Source organism: Crotalus tigris, unplaced genomic scaffold, assembly GCF_016545835.1.
Source record: "Crotalus tigris isolate CLP2741 ecotype Arizona unplaced genomic scaffold, ASM1654583v1 scf7180000017589.2436309, whole genome shotgun sequence".
Classification (NCBI taxonomy): domain Eukaryota; kingdom Metazoa; phylum Chordata; class Lepidosauria; order Squamata; family Viperidae; genus Crotalus; species Crotalus tigris.
The window spans coordinates 1,231,793-1,250,000 of record NW_024096495.1 but is presented as its reverse complement, the minus strand read 5'-3'; the positions used below and the strand labels follow the sequence as shown (position 1 = coordinate 1,250,000).

Here is an 18,208-nt window from a genome sequence, read left to right as displayed (position 1 = left end):
ATTCTAATTGAATGCCTAACAATGCCTCAAAAATTATTGAACTTATTATGCAATAAATTCTCATGAACTGGAGCCTACTTGATCAGCTGGTATAAGATAGCATTATATATTGAAAGATGATATATTGGTTAGATCCAGTGTTTCTGCAAATGAGAAGACCTATTTATGTGTGGCTTTTGAACCAATAGAGGGATTTCTCTGGAAAATATGGATTTTCAATTTCCACTTCTTATGTTGTTCCAAAATGTTCCATCCAGCAGAGCATAATCTTTCAGGAAAGAAAGGGTTTAAGCAGGTAGAGAACAATCAGGTAGCTTTGCTTCCAATGGGTTGAACAAAGACTGAGTATGCATCAGTATGGGAGAATGAACTAAGCAGGCATGCATATGCATCAGTGAATGCACTGGAAAAGAAGTATGAAACTAAGTAAAGTTCTGTTCTAGTACCACACAATCTAATAAATCTAAACTTACATTTGCACATATGAATGGCTAGTTTTTAAGGACCTGTTGTCTGACTTAAAAAAAAGTAACAAATTTTGATCAATTAAACCATGAAATTTGCAGATAGATAAAGAAACAGTTCTGAAGTAATAAGTACAGTCTCCTTATACCTAGAGGCTGGAGATATATTTATTAAATGAAATAAAAAGTGCACGAACCTATTGTAACTATGTACTGCTAGCTATTTTAAAGTCTTCCAGGGATACTTTTACAGATTAGAAATTTTTAATCCATTATTAATCCAACTTGGAAAATACTAGTCTTATCAAAACAAAACTTAATGAAAGTAAGAATTAGCTAATGGTATTTGTATACTATATAATTTTAATTTATGAAAAATGAAGACATTTGGAACTCAGGAAGTATGTCCCAGCCAGTGGACCATGTTCTTTCAAAGTACTAAATGTAAAATGTGAAATGCTTTATTATGATCTTCTATAATTTGGTGGCGTGAATCTCAGTTTTAACAAATGTCTTCAAACATAACTATGCAAAGCCCACTAACATTTATATATAAGGCAGCAAAATATTCTCATTTTCACACAATTACATTGTCATGGTTACACTTGTTGCTCTTATATAGTTTTAGATTACACTTTTCCCCTAGGAACTCAAGACAACATACATAATACTTTCTCTTCTTTCCAAAGGCTGAAGGTTAATGACTGTCTCAAGAAAACTCAATTAACTTCCATAGGTGATGATGAATGTGAATTGGATCTTCCTGATTCTAGTCCAGCTTCCTTACTTTTACATCAGATCTATATTATCTGGTATTCACTTGATATACTTAAAAGAAAAAGCCAAACAATTTCAAAATGGCTCAAGCAAGTAAGAAATGTTTTTTTTTTAAAAAAAAAAAAATACAGAAAAATATTTTTAACTTCATCTACTCAGGTAGCATAAAACAAAATAAAATGACCAGAATACATATTCACATGTCTTTAGATGTTGATGTATCAAACTTGAGCAAGCACAGAGAAAGATGCTAGTACTCCTGAAGGAAGATAGCACAGTGGAAAATGTATTGGTATACAAATTCAGGAAAAGACACAATAAATTTGCTTTGGCACTTCTTACTAGATTTACCTGCTAGATGTGTGTTTATTATTTAAGGTACAGAAAGGAACAGAAATGTATTTATTTTATTTACATAATTTATTTTAGAGCCAGTTTGATCTAGTGCAGTGTTTCTCAACCTCGACAATTTTAAGGCATGTGGACTTCAACTCCCAGAATTCCACAGCCAGCATTGCTGGCTGTGGAATTCTGGGAGTTGAAGTCCACATGCCTTAAAATTGTCAAGGTTGAGAAACACTGATCTAGTGTTTAAGTGGCTAGGCTAGAAACTGGAGACTTGAATTCCCACCTTAGACATGAATGCCAGGTGAGTGACTAGGGGAAATCATTTTCTCTCAGGCCAACCCACCTACAGGGTTGTTGTGGGCAAAGTAGGAGGACGAAGGTTTGATGATATATTTCCTGCTTTGAGCTATTTGTAAAAAAAATAACGGAGGTAGGATACCAATAAATAAAAAGAATACATTTATTTTTATATAACCCTTTAATTAATAATTTACAGAAAGGTTAACAATCACAATAGCATTAAACACAATAAAATACAATTCTAACAAGTAACTGGGAGAGGAGAGGCTAAAAATTACAGGTAATCCTCAACTTATGACTGGTTACTTAGCGACAATTTGAAGTTACAAAGGCCACACACACACACACACACACACACACACACACACACACACACACACCAGGATCACCTGATGGCCTTTTGAGTGCTTGGCAACTGGCTCACCTTTACACCTATTTGCAGTGTCCCGAAGTGACTTTTTGACATGTTTTGCCAGTTTCCAGTGTTTGCTTCTGTTTCTGGCAACATATGGGCAAAATGGATTTGCTTGACAACCACAGCATTTGCTTAATAATCATTGCATTTGCTTAACCATGGTGTTCACTTAACAACCGCTGCAAAAAATGCCAAAAAGTTTGGTTTGATCACATAATGTCTTGACTTATGATGGCAATGATTTACTACCATAATTCCAGACTCAATTTTGGTCATAAGTCGAGTAGCTGTATAAAAAGATCTTTTCCAGAATAAGTGAAACATCATAGCAAGAACAATTTGCCCCCCAAAGCCACCAGATTTAGACTAAATGGCCTGAGAAATATCACAATATGTGGGTAAATTGAGGAGAAAACTTCAGAATTCCATGATATGCAAGGTATTTAAAAGGAAACAGTTTGAATTATGCCAGAAATGAAGCAGAAACCAATGATGCTCTTTAACCACGATGAGAAATGTTTCCATGAATGATCCCAGCTAATAACCTATTAAGTGCAACTTCCAGATAGTTTTCATTAATAGATCTGTTTACAGCATACTGCTCTTGAGTCTTATTTTTGAGAGAACCAAAATGTAGTTATCCAAAATCATGCCTTTTCTGCTAGTTTTAAACAAGTATTAATTGGTGTTAAATCAGTATAAGGGTATGTGGGGCAAAAAGATGTTGCTGGAGAACAATCAGATAAGAGGGAGCATAGCCCACAGCTGCACAGCAAGAGGCTCTGGGGGGATGCTCCCTAAATTTTTGGGATGCAAAGGTGATAGTAAGAAAATTGTACTTTCAGATTTGGAAGATTCTGTTAATGTAGCTTTACAATAAAGTAGAATTAATTTATTTTCCTGCCTAGTCTATCTGGTAAGGCTGACCGTCAGTTTCTAAGTAATACATCTTTCAGCTATAAGTCTGATATTTTAGGAGTGCAACTCCTTTTAAAAGTATGTCATCTTCATCCCATTACTGTCTAATATAGGGATGGACAGTGGGTATCCATCCAGATGTCAAAGAATTTTAATTGTTATTAATTTAAGTTAGCAACTTTAGTGCAGGTAGTCCACGACTTACAACCACAATTGAGTCCAAAATTTATATTGCTAAGCAAAATATTTGTTAAGTAAATTTTGCCCCATTTTATGCCCCATTTCTTATCATGGTTATTAAGTGAATCACCTTTATTTTTTATTATTTAAATATTTTTCTTCTAAACAGAAGTGTTGCTGACTACTAATTCTTGGTTTTTCTCACTGAGGTTTACCCCTTTGACTATACGTGCAGCAGATAAAGAGAAAAAAAAATCATTATTTTATTTATTTGAAATATTTATAGTCCACCACTATAGCTTACCACACAAGCTTTGTGGCAGGTTATAATCTATAAAATAATTTAGTAAATCCAAGTAAATTATATAGTTTAAAACACATCATAACAATCACAGTAACACTGACAAAAAGGCATTTGAGGAAGAAAAGGCACAGTCTGGCTATGAATATTAAATGTGAGAGTAAAAAGTCAGATTGACATCTAGCACTGAAAGGCAGATATAATTCCAGCTAGCCTTTCATGCGATTAGAATCTCAAATTTGGGCTTCCAGAATAGAGAAGGATCTCTCCTATACATGTCCCTATAAAATGCCTCTCCCAGCTATGAAATGGTAGGGCAGCATCTTCCTCTTCCTCCTCCTCCGCAAATCAATTGTAGTACACTTCTAGCCCTTGCTATTTGCAAAAACAAATGAAAAACCTAAGAACATACAATGATATTACATTGGGCTAGTCAATTCTACATAACTTTTTGAATCTTTAAAAATGACATGTTCTGTAGTCCAGTTTAAAATATTTATAAGAAAATAGAATTTCATAGCATAAATACATCAATTTCATATGCTATATTTATTAATTTTTGGAAGCTTTCTACCAAAAAAGAGAGCCAGCCAAATGAAAATTCTCATCATGAAACCTGAATATTTACTTGAATTCAATTCCTTTAGTTTGATGAGAGGCAGGAAAAAAAGTAGAAGTACAGGATGGTCAAATTCAACTGCAAAAGCAAATTCTATTTTCTTTGTGGGAAGAATTTAACTATTTGGGATATCAAGGAAGACAGAGGCTGTCAGGCCCCAAAGTAATGTATCCTCAGTTATTTTAGCTATGTAGCTTTCTTTGTTGCCTGCCATTCTGTTGGGAGGGGGGAGCCTTTGGGGATGCTTTGCACTGTCTGCTCTGTTTCCTTGTTGCCCTTCCCCCACAGGATGGAATGTCTCACCCTTATCTGAGAGACAGTTTGTGCTTGGAGCCAGAAGAAATTGAAAGTGAGAGAGACCTTGAGGAGCCCTCCGAAAAGACCAGTTACCAAAACCCGATGCCACCTGTGGATTGGCTGGGATTCAAACGAACTCTGGGACATTGGAGAGAGGAGTACTGAATGCTACTTTTAATATATCGCTTCGTGGGTTTTTCTCTCAGATCGTGCCTTGATTCCCTGCTTTCACTAGCTCCTAATAAAAGTTTCCTTTTGAGACAATGCTTGTTTCAAGAGTTCTGCTTTCTTGGGTGGCTTAGCTAAGGTAGGTCCTTACATAAGGCGAGATCTGCAGTCCCAGCCCAGAGAGGCAGCTGCCCTACCAAGGTGGGTCCCAACCGACATGCCCTTTCCTACCAGCGATATGGACGAGGGTGCACTGGAGAGCTGGAGTGGAGATATCGTCCTGAAAGACCCCAGGGATGGAGCTTCCCGGGATCTGGGAGTGGCACAACCACTACGAGCCAGGTGGTCCCTTGGGATTGGAACGAAAGAGGACTGGGAAGGAAAGGCTCTGAAAGTAACTCTCATACGAGGTGGAGGAAAGAAGAAGGTAAAGAAGAAAGCTCCAGAGGTGGCCCCTCCTGAAAGGGGACTGGTGGATCCAAATTCTGAGATGATGAAAGCCATCTTAAAGCACACCATGGAATACGTGTGAGAATCCTTTGAGGAACTGAAAGCCCAGCTGAAAGAGCCATCGGAATCGGAGGGAGAAGTAGAGGAGGAAGCAGAGGAAGAAGAGTTGGAAATGCCTGAGGCGATGGCGGCGGTGGCGACACCCCCCTGCAGCAGCGGCACGACAGGCCAGACGTCCCAAAGACCCAGAGCAACCATACCCCAACCAGCAGAGGTGAAACTAATTCCACTAGGGGTGAAATTCAATGGAAATCCCAAAAGATTGGGGTTCTTCTTGGCCCAAATGTTCACATACATGCAGATATATGGAAGAACACTGCCTAGAAATGGAGAGAAAGTAGAGTGGTAACCCTCGCACTGGAAGATGCAGCAACCGACTAGATGGTGACCCTCTACAACTGCAACACTCCAGAGCTGAGAAATTTCAACTGCTTCATGGCAGCCCTCCGATGTCATTTGGCACCTGAAGACGGTCAAGCAAGGGCATCGACCAGTAGCTGAATACACTGGGGAATTTTGGGAGTTGGCCAGCCATCTAAACTGGCCAGAAGACATCCTGGTGAGCTTCTTCATTTAGCTACCTAAATGAAGACCTGTACAATGCCTGTGTGGCCCGTGGGACTCCAGGGCAATTGTATGATTGGTGTCTCTTAGCAGAAGAGGTGGAAATAGATCAACACAAGCATCAACAACGCCCAGTGAAACCCACTTTTAAACCAACAGCGGAGAAGTTGATACCATCCGGTCATTACCAACCACAACCTGATCCATTGCATGCTTCAAGTGTGGGAAAGAGGGGCACTGAGCAATCGAATACCACAGCAAGGTACCAGTAAAGAGAGGAGACCAGCAACCTACCAGCAGACCTACGAAAGCTACACCACGCCTGAGACAGCTGGCAATGGTGTTCGAGGAGACCGTGGAACTCCCCCGAGCCCAGAGGTCTGAGGGTCGAGTTTTGGCTTCTGCAAACAATAACTCCGAAGCAGCCAAGAGTGACTATGAGAATGACCACTTGGTAAGTGACCCAATTGACCCCATTACCATGCCCCTAGAACTGTCCATACTGGTACCAGGAAGAGAGTAAAACTAGCAGTTTACTGGACTCAGACTGCACCTGCTGCATGGTCAGCCCAGAATTAGTGGGGAAGATGGGAATACCCCTCAGGAGATTAAAGACCCCAATCACTTTCTGCCAGCTTGATGGGTCCGTCTCAGGGGGAGTCCCTGCCAGTTTTGCTACCAGAGCCTTGCACATCACCATGGGAGACCACTCAGAAACGTTAGCATTTGTTGTGGTTCCTAGCATGGAGTGTCCATTAGTATTAGGCTTGGCATGGCTAAAGAAATGGAACCTCATAGTGGCTTGGAGAGAGGGGCGTTTGAAATTCCTGAAGGAGGGAGCCCCTCTCTTATCCAAAAGAAAAGGCGGGAGGCATGGACTACGTCACAAATTAGCCTCCACCTTCAGCGAACAGGAATTGCAGAGCTCTCACCGGAATACCGAGACCTGGCCGAAGTGTTCAGTGAACAGAAGTTGGATGAGCTTCTGCCCCATCGACCCACAGACTATGCCATTGAAATTATCCCAGCGGTGAAGCTTCCCAAACCAAAGATGTACTCCATGATCCCAAGAGAAGTTAATGAACTTCATAAGTTTATTGAAAAGAACTTAGCGTGGGGTTTCATCCAGCCTGCAAAACCCCGGGTGGCAGCCCCTGTGCTATTCAGAGAAAAGAAGGAAGGGTCGCTTTGTCTTTGCGTAGATTATAGAGGCCTGAACGCTGTATGCGTGGAGAACCTGTACTCCCTCCCCTCCATGAAGAACATGTTAGCATACCTGACAAAAGGAAAATTTTTCTCCAAACTGGATTTGCAGGAGGCGTATTACCACATAAGAATAAGGGAGGGGGATGAATGGAAGACTGCGTTTAATTGCCCCATGGATTGTTTCCAATTTAAGGTGCTACCTTTTGGACTGCAAGGGCCCCGCTGCGTTTATGCAATTAATTAATGAAGTTCTGTATGAGCACCTCTGCAAAGGGGTTTTAGATTACCTTGATGACATTTTGATCTACACAGAAACCAAGGCAGAACACATTAAATGAGTTAAAGCGGTACTGAATAAACTGCACTCTGCTAAGCTATATGCCAAACTCTCTAAATGTGAATTCCACAAGGATCATATTGACTATTTGGGTTACCGCACTTCCAGTAAAGGAGTCAAAATGGACCCGGAGAAAGTACGAGCTGTGCTAGAGTGGGCTCCTCCTCGTACTAGAAAGCAGTTGCAAAGTTTTTAGGTTTTGCAAATTTTTACAGGCAGTTCATTCCCTCATTTGTGCAAATCGCACTCTCCATCACAAATCTATTAAAGACTAAAGGAGCAGACAAACCGAAACCCAGCCAGCCACTGAAGTGGACAGGGAGTGGACACAGAGACTTTTCTCTGTGGAGCCAGTTTTAAAGTATCCAGACCCGGAGAAAGCTTTTGTCATTCAGGCTGATGCTAGTGATGTGGCCATAGGAGCATTCTTATTCCAAAGGAACAAGGAAGGCCAGCTGTAACCCTATGCTTATACTTCTAAAAAACTCTCTGAAACTGAGCAGCGGTGGGCAGTCTGGGAGAAGGAAACTTATGCTGTGTGATGGGCCCTTCTAACCTGGAGACATTTCCTAGAGGGGAGCAAAATACCGTTCCAAGTGTGGACTGATCATAAGAACCTGGAAGCAATGAAAACTTCTAGGAAATTGTCCCCTAAGCAAGTACAATGGTCCCAACATTTCCACCGATTTAACTTTACAATCCATTACCTCCCTGGGGGGGGGGAGGAACTTCTTAGCAGATGCTTTATCTAAAATGCCACAATATAACAGTGTTAAATCAGAAGTAACTGTTTCAAGAGCTCTGCTTTCTTGGGTGGCTTAGCTGAGGTAGGTCCTTACAGAGGCCAAACCATATGTTAAGGTAACTTTAAATATCCTCAGCTAGTGGCAATCTCTCATTCACATATGTGTTCTGTGTCTATTTGCTATCTTTGAACAGCCTTTCTTCATTTTTTTTCAAAAATTCCTCGGAAACATTTTACCTCTCTATTGCTGAATGCTTTTACTTGTAATAATTAAATTCCTAGCAACTCTCTGCTATCCTATTATTAAAAATTACAAGATTTCCGAAATTAATTGGCGACAGCACAGTGTTCTGTAGTAAAGACAGGCAATCTATTACTTCCACATATTAACCCATAATGCCTGACCTTTGGTTATTTTACCACAATATTCCAAAATAACAAGGGTGAGGCGGGGGGGGGGGTTAATAAGTTACCTATTTCTGTTATTTATAATAGTAACTACATTGCTAATTCTATATAAAAGCAAAATATAAATACTAGATGAAACTATTATGTGAAAAGTCAATAACATATTTTTATTTCTGCACATATTCTGTGTTACTGATAATTAGTTAACCACAGACATTTATTCATATATTTTATCTTAGTCAATCTAAAAAGATACATTTTGAAGCAGGTCGCTATCTCCAATTTGCTAAAGACGACTTTAAATATATTTAAAGGCTCTCTGATAAGTGGCAAACTGAGGTCAATAGAAATTTCAATTCAAATCTTTTCATATAGATAAAAGCTAAAAATATATTTTCTTTACGACCCATAGTAGAATGATAATTACATTACATAAATTCTAATCCTTGCCTTAGAATAGCTGGCTTTCCAAATAATGTCCAGGCCTCATTTCCTATTAATGACTAGTTTTTCATTGTTAACACCCTTTGGGTCCAGAAGAGCACAGTGTATACAGTATATCCTGGTTAATTAAAAAATTGAAACCAAAAAGAGATTAGATATTTCAACAAGTTGATCTAACATACATCCAAATAAATCATAAAGTACTTACAAGAAAGAAAGCTGTAGATTTAGGAATGATTACTTCACAGTTCTTAGACTTGATTATTGAAAATCTGAGGGGAGGTCTAACATGTATGATAACTAAAGAGATCGAAGAATATTTGTGAATTAAAAAGAATTGCAAGGAAGAGTAGGAAAAATTTCAAAAGCAAGAAGAGAAACATCCTGTCCATAAAAAATAAATAAAAGAAAATAGTTATGGAAGCTATTGTTTCTCCCAAAGGGATGTTACAAAGTACTGACTCTTTTGAACTTGCCATATTTAGTTTTCTTAAGTGGAGTCTTTCAAGAAGCGCAGTAGACTCAAATTTGCTTATCTCTTGTTTCATGCAGAGTTCACTGAAACATACAATAGAATCAGGGACACCTAAATTTTTGTGAGCAACTGTACTATTGTCTGCTTCAAGGCGTCTGGTATCTTCTCCCTACACATAATTAATTTTCTATAACTTTGGATTTATTTAGGCAATCTCTTTTAGGTTGATCAAGTTACTAATGATAAATTCATTCATATCTCAAATGTATACATTTATCTCCCAAAATCAGAAATTGGTATTTTGATTCAGAGAACTCCAGAAAACTGATACAGCACTTATCTAACATCATTAATTGGGCAAGATCAAACATAGATAAGGCAGCTGTTTTGCAACCCCTTAATTCATGGATTAAAATTTGGCTGAAAACTAAAACAAAATTTGTGACAGTACTGTAATTAATAATTTATTTTATTCATTTATTTAATTTATTAAGTTTGTTTTCTGCCCATCTCGTCACAAGGCGATTCTTATACAAATAACCCCCAACAGTCTTTAACTTACTAACTTCCCACCCTAAAAATATGAAAGGAGAATAAAAATTCCCTCTCTCTCTTTTGATGATGTTATTGTGCTCCTGCCAGAACACTTTGCAGCCCTTAGACCAGGGGTGTCAAACTGCCAGCCCATGGGCCAGTTTCATCATACCGAAGCTGCGCCTACCCCATTGCCAGCAATGCAAAAAGAGTTGTGATATGTCGCGACACGTCACATGACGTGGTGAGTTTGACACCCCTGCCTTAGACACTGCAAGAAATTTTGAAAATCTATGCATTCTCCTTTCATTATAGAGCACTTTTTACTATCTATTTTCTAAAGTTTGGCTAATACAGCTCATTGTCTATAGATTTTCTAAAAACAAAAGGGTTATCTGGATTCTAGAGTAGTAGAAAGGGTACTAAAGAACAATCTTTACAGTCCATTTCCATACTTCATAGCAAGAGTAGACCCTGTCATTTGGAAAATGCTCCAGCAGATTGACTAACACTATTCTTTAAAATGGAAGACATTAATTATATTCCTTATCTCAACACTGTACATAAAGATATAATATAAACAGTTACATTAATAATTTCCTCCTAATTAATTAATTACAGAGAAATATAGTTTTGCACATAACCTATATCTTCATGACATATTACTCCATGATAAACAGGAAACCTAGGTTACCCAGAGCTAAAGCAAATACCCAAGTATTTTGTTTCAGGTACCAAGATCATTTTATGTAAAAAATAATGATATTTGTCTTGACTTCCTAACAATTATAATTAATATTATTCTTTGTCACTTCTGTATACAGTTCCTAATTGCATTTATTTATACTTATTATCTGTTAATATCTTTTTATAATGGTAACAATAACTAGTATTATTATCCCTGGAAATTGCATTGTAGATAAGTAAGATCAGTTTTATTTTTGGAAAAACAATTCGAGAAATATGTAGTTCTTTATTCCTTCTGTTTTGTTTTCATAATTAAGCTTCTGGTCTTCATTTGCTTTAAATACAGCTTTATCAAATTCAACATATGCCTGTTTCAAATGAATATACTAGTGTACATTATTGTTAACCCCTGTTTAATTAAGATCCATTATCTTGAAAATTAGAAAAGGTAATCCTTTTTTCCCTTGATTGTAACTGCATGACTAAAGAATTCTACAATACATTTTGCACCAAATATACTTTGCCCTGGATTTGTGTCAAACATGCAAATGAAGTTTAAGCAAAATATACTTTATTTTTTAAAAAAAAAAAAGAAAGAAAGAAAAAACAAAGGCCAGAGCAACAAGTTTATAGTTAGAAAAGATCTGGGCATTATATTGTGCTCACAGTTATGAAATCTAATGCTAGATTTTGTAGAGGAAAACAGAATTTCATTTTTGCATTTTTTTCCCATTATTCAAGATAAGCATCTTCAATAATATTGCCTTTAAACTATTCTGAGTTATATTGGACATAATTTAGTGCACATAACATCTTCCAACAGTACCTTTTACATCATCAGACAAAAATATCCCCCTATCCCAGGTCCTTGGGAAGAACTCAATAGGTGGATAAAAATGCCAAATCCAGTCTAAACATTTGGCTGACTACGACACCAACCATAATAACAAATTTAAGAACTACAAAGACATGCAAGCAGAAGTAGAATGACTGTGGCAAAAGAAAGCACAAATAGTACTACTATTAATAGGAGCCATTTGAGATTGCATTTGGAGCACCACTTGTATATCAACAACATTAACAAAACCACCACAAATTAATTGCAAAAGATAGCTTTACTTAGACACAGCTTACATCTAGTGACAATAACTTTAATATCATAAAATAACATCATCTGTCTATCTCAGGTCTTTGGGAAGGATTTGAAAGTGGATTAAAATGTATCAGGTCCAGCCCCAGTGCAACATAGAACAATCCAGCCAAAGTTCAATTCTTTATCTGGTTACATCCAATAGACAGAATCTTGCTAGATTAAACCTTTACTACTATTCTCCAATGGATATACCCTGGGAAATTCTAGTGGCTAGGAGTTAGGGATTTCCTAACTCTTTTCATCTGTCTCCTATTCAGGCTGTGTTGTCTCTTATCTCACCCCTCTCCTTGGAAAGTGTTTCCTCTTCCTGAGAAACTGCCATTTCAGTGGAGTCTATCACACCACCTCTCCCTCCGTATGCACCATCCTTTACAAAATGCCAAATCCAGTCTAAATATCTGGATGACCATATGACCAACAAAAACAATAACTGTAATAATTTTTTATAGCCACTTAACCCCCAGCTATATGAAAAGATGCCAGATGGGTAACAAAGTATTCAGATGCAGTACAACAAATATTGTCCCTAACCACTTTTGCTAGAAGCACTGACTTGGAAAGTATTTTCCAGCCATAGAAGAATGGCTGGGGAAGAATCAATGTCTTTGCTGAATAGCTATTTGATAATACAGTACACATATGCTCATTTGTTTATTAATCATATTGATCCATTTACTTTAGCTGAATAAGCCACATTGCAGTAATATGAACAGGCATTTATGGCTTTCTGGAAAATGAAGTTGCTCTTCCCAACCCTGAATTATAAATCAGAAATTCATATTAACATTATTATTCTCAGAATTCATAGAAATTATTTATGGAAAAATCACAAATGAAAAATGAATGGAACCATTTCTATTATCCCAATATTAGAAATGGTATCTGTAGCCTTATAATCAGTAACTATTAATAGCATTGCACTCTATCTGAGTTCATACATTCATTATTGTAAATTGGCTTATTTCTGGCTTAGCATGTTTTGAAAATCAGCTAATTTGTAAACCATGGATTGTCAAAGTAGTGTCACATATGATTTATTCAGTAATCAGTTATAAGTTAGTCAGTGTTATATGTGAACTCAGATGCAGTTAATCCAGTCCCCATTGTCCAAGCTGGTGTCCATTACAACATCTTAGAAAATATTACAGCTTAACCATGGGGAATATATGAATAAGCATTTTCCTGAACCTCCCAACATTTGTCTTCACTAGATATTCTGGTTTCTAGTATTATCAAAGAAAGAGGAAACATAAGTCTACCCCAATATGCTGGGTTTTTTTTCTAATTGTATCCAATATGAATCTGCAGTTTTTATAAAGCCAGATAATAAATGTTTTCATAAAATATTTGGTACATCCCAAGTATTTAAATCCTATTAGCTCAGTTTACAACAGGACTATTGCACATAAAGAGATTTTTTTATCCATATGTATATTAACTTTGCATATACTGAACTGAATTTGCCATTTGCCTTTCTTTAAAAACATCCTGAAAGTTGGGTATATATTCATTGGTCTCGCTAGTTCAAGATCCATCCTAATGTTTAAAAACTTCCACTGTGACAATTGTTCATTTCTGTTTTTAATTTTAACCAGTTACCCATAAATAATAAACATCTCCTTTCATCCAGTGATTGCTCAGTTTGTTCAGTTTTTTAATAAGGAACTTCATTAAAATGCTTTTGAAAGACCAAATGAACAATGAATATTCAAATTACTTTATCCATGTGCTTCTTCATATTCTCAAAGCTGTAATAGGTTAATGAAATTTGTCCTTCTATATTCTAACACTTTTATCTATAATTACACCCTTTAGTATATCTGGACAAAGGCCTTTAATAAAGCAGCAAGGACTAGGTTCCTTATACCTTTCCAACCCAATGAAACAGAAGCTGAAAAGAAGTTATGTAAAATTGCTCAGGACTCTGCTGCTTAACTGTTTATCAAGTCAATAACTCTCTGAAAATGGAAAATACAGGGACCAAATTTGGTGTTGGGTGACAAACTTTGGAAATGAGCTCGAACAGGCGTTGCAAAATAAAATACATATTAAAAATTTAAGAAAATTACCTTATGCATCTCTTCTCTTATGTTGTAATCTCAACTTCATAAAGTTGGGAGAGGGATGGTCTCTTCCTTTCCTCAAGAAGCATTTGCTAGCCCTAACTATATTGGACAATTTTTGTTCCATCTCTTTTTTTAGGGAAGGTTGTTGAGAAGATGGTGGAGCTATGATTACAGATGACCCTGAAAAAAACTGATTCTCTGGATTTTTTCAGACAGGTTTCTGTCTGTAGTATAGAGACAACATTGGTTGCACTTGTTGATGGCCTTTGGTAGAGCCAGGATAGGGGTAGTATAACCACCCTGGTTCTTCTGGATTTGCTGTATTTTTGATGCCATCAACTTTAGTATCGTTCTGCTCCACCTGAAGGATTGGAAGGAGGCGCAGTGTTATATAGTTCTCCTCCTTTCTTTATGACTGAATCCAGCCAGTGTTTTTAGAGGGCAGTGATAATAGATCTCAATTCTGGATCAGCCAAGGAGTGCTCTCAAAGTCTTATCCAAATATTTGCAGGGTGTGAGGAACTAGATGGAGAAAGGTTAAGGTTTGTCAAGAGTTGAGACTTAAACTCAACTCTGACCAGACTGAAGAGCAGCCAGGGAAGTTTCATCTTTAGTCCCAAATGGGATTGCTCTTTCCGCTTTAGGACTGTGCACAATTTGGGGGCTTCTTTAGCTCATAACTCCCACTAAAATCCATCTTATGTGCCATTTGCACACTTATTTGGGGCGGAGCCCTTCAGACAATCGCACATATTTTGTTTATTTCATAAATAAACTACTTTAATGTGTTAATTAAGGGGATGCCTTTTAAAAACATTCAGAAATCACCATTGGTCCAGAATGTAGTGGCATGGGCAATCATGAGCTTATCTTGTCAGGCCCATTAAAACCTTGGTTTTGTGAGCTGTGCTATTTACAAATAAATATCCAAATGCAATGGAATATATGCTATTAGGCCTTTCATGACATAGGGCTTGTTATCTAAAGGACCATCTGTCTTCCATGACTTATGACCAATTTGTAAGGCTGGACAGAGTTGGCATGCTCCAGGTTACATCAATTAAGCATAAATACTTGTTGAGACTTAGGAAGCATGCTTACTTTGTTGTAACACCTGCCCTCTTGAATATGTGGCTCCTATTCTGGCCATATTCAAAAGAGCTCCTGAATTTTAATATAATTAAAGCAGGACATTAACAAAGTTGTGCAAAAAAGTGAAATAATAAAAGTATGGTAAGAAACTTGGAAAATAAAGCTCATGAAGTAGAATAGCTGTCTCCTTAGGCAAAATAGGTATGCAAGTATGGCAACTGAAATTTTAAAATCTATGACAGAGGTCCCCAACCTATGGCCGCGGCCCACTACCGGGCCGTGGCCTCTTGGTCACTGGGCTGTGTGAGTAGCTGGGCAGAAAGGTTGGAGACCCCTGTTCTATGACATAATATATTAGTTCCTTATTATAGTCACTGATGAGAATTCTCTAAGTTTTTGTTTCAATGAAATAAAATGCAAATGTAAAATTGTATTGAGATCTTAGAGCCAATCAAGATATTCTCAATTTTACATAAAACCGTCACATTCAAGGAAACTGAATTTTACTGTTTGGTTCGAGTAGCTGTACATAAATTAAACCAGGTTTGCCTTGAGTACTTGAACAATTAAGTATGAAACAGGCCCTGGTGTTTAGAAGGCATAAGAGAACATGGGCTATAGATTCAGTGTTGCTGTTTTTCCATAAGGGGACATTCTTAGCTCATAAAGAATTGTCCTTTGCAAACAGCTGTTGGGAAAGCATTAAAATATGGTAAAGTTAGTGCTGTATCTGAATTAGTTACATTTCAGAACAATGCTGAACAGAATAAAAAAGGAGTTGATTAAAAATATGTTATACAAAGCTATCAAGGAGACAGAATGCAAACTATATTGAACACGAATATCAGCATTTAAAATATTATTATTACTATTGATTTTTAAAGTATTTCTTAAAATGTACTATCTTATATAACTTCATTCAAGTTATGTGAACTTATTTATCTTCTCATCAATATGGTAAAAGAATAATAGAGTGCTCTCAATACTTATGAACGTTAGGAGCAAACACAGGTTTTCATTTAAACAAATGTACCAGAACTACAAGTGGTTGTATTCCAACCTTTAAAACTTTGTTATGCAATAAATTAATAGATCTGTTCTGCTCTGTTTCACATCAAGACCAATATCTCAGTCTTTCGCCTTAATCTGCAATTAAGATCTAAGTATCTGAATGCATCTAAAACAGGGGTGTCAAACTCGCAATGTCACGTGATGTGTCACGACTTTTTTTCCCATTGCCGGCAATGGGGTGGGCACGGTTTCGCCAAGACACATCCGGCCCATGGGCAGGCAGTTTGACATCCCTAATCTAAAGAATATAAGAGGATGGAATACAAGCATTTATAGTCTAAATTAAGCCAACAATTACCAGCAATTTTAATTTACCATTGTAGGACAATGCCAGAAGAGTTAAAACTGGCTCCATGCAAGCACCCAGAGAAAATATACTTAAAATGACTATATATGAAAATTTATATTTGGGGAAAAAATCAGTGTATGCGCACACACAAACACACACACACACACAAATATCTCTTTTTTCATCCATCCATCCATCCAATAAAAACCTCTGGAACTATATCCAAGGCTATTTTGCAAAATATTCTTCAATTCATCCCACTCAAAGCAACATTCTCAGGCTATAATAGGTCACAACTAAGTACAGCACCTTCCTTCAAGAATAATTTTGCTTTGTCTATCAGCTGTCAACAAAACACAAAGAACTCATATGGTCCTGCCATCTATTGTACGTGTAGGAGAATCTTAACAAAATACAAAGACTGTAAAAAAAGAAAAAGGAAATGAAATTTTCATGGCAGGTTCAATTCCATGCTTACTACGAATACTATATGCCAGGTTTCCTGAGTCTCCATGGCATTCATAAAATAGTTTCACTGACTATTTAAAAAATACAAGTGAAAATCAAGATAATTTATATCAGCAGAACAAGTAGTGTGTGTGTGTGTGTGTGTGTGTGTGTGTGTGTAGGTAAAATAAAAGATGTCAAAGGTTAGTAAATAGGCAACATTGCCAGTAGATAATGTAAATATATTTAATTGAGTATTTTAAAAATGACTAAACATTAACAATAATTTTATAAGGAGATAGCTTAAATAACATGGAAAAACATGTTAAAAATCTCAGCAGTGATCATCTTAAAACCAGTAAAAAGAGTTTAAAAGCATTTCTGAGCAATGTTTGTTCTTTTAAGTTTAATTATTTTTTCTTTGAGAATGGTGCTAATGAGACTGAATATCTTTCATGGTTTCGAAGGGCAGTTTGAATAGTCTGTAAACAAGACTAAAGGTAGACAAGTGAGCTGACTGAGCCAAGGGGTTGCTAGGTGATACAGAATGTAAACCCACCAAATTGAGAAGGGTTATTTTACTTTCATTCTGCTTTCACGCAGTTTCTCCCAAATTTCAGCCATTACCTTTCAGGTGACTATGACAATATTTTATTTGCTCTTGAAAAATCTTTGTTTGAGAAATGTAAATTGAAACTGGAAAAGAAAGGACTGATTGAAAAACTTGAAGAAATCTAACACCAATATTAATTTCTGTTAAAAGGGAAATATGTTGTCCTCGTACATCTGTAAGAACAAATGTTCACTATATTCTTTATTTTTCCCCTTCTCTCTACTCCAGAAACTTGTGATTTTTTTCAAGTATCTGATCAGAGATTGTCCAGTAAGAGCACTTTATTAGATCATCAGTCAAAGGGTTTCAAAAGCACTGAAAGCAATGGGCTCAAATGCAGTACATCAGTTTTAGCAGACCACAGACTAATAGTAAACTGTAGATACTGCTGAGAACTTTCCATGCACTAAACTCTTGAAAAAGCACCATCTCTTCAGCTTAAATGCAGCTGCCTCTTTCAATGCTGCAAATGGGTAAATTTGACAAAAAAGCCACCATTAAGACTACATGAAAGGCTCAAGACAACATCCTTTCAAAGCTTTGTACTTCAGTAATCAGATGTACTTACTCACCCCCTCCCCCAAACCCGATCAAGAACTATTTCTGAATGGTAGGAAATAATTCCACTTTGTACATCTTTTAGTTAATCAAGACTTTCTATTCAGCAATTTGACCTTTTGTTCAAAACAGGATTATCAGTTTTTTCGCCAGTTACCAAGGGCGACTCGCATGGTGAACATAATTGCAATAATTTGCAAAACACCATGGCAACCCACATTA

The 18,208-nt window shown here is 36.9% G+C and overlaps 1 protein-coding gene across 4 annotated transcripts in view; it reads right to left on the bottom strand.

Moving 5' to 3' along the window:
* Positions 1-18,208, bottom strand: part of POLA1 (DNA polymerase alpha 1, catalytic subunit) — a 274,677-nt gene that overhangs the window by 92,603 nt on the left and 163,866 nt on the right. The gene's annotated exons all lie outside the window — the stretch shown is intronic.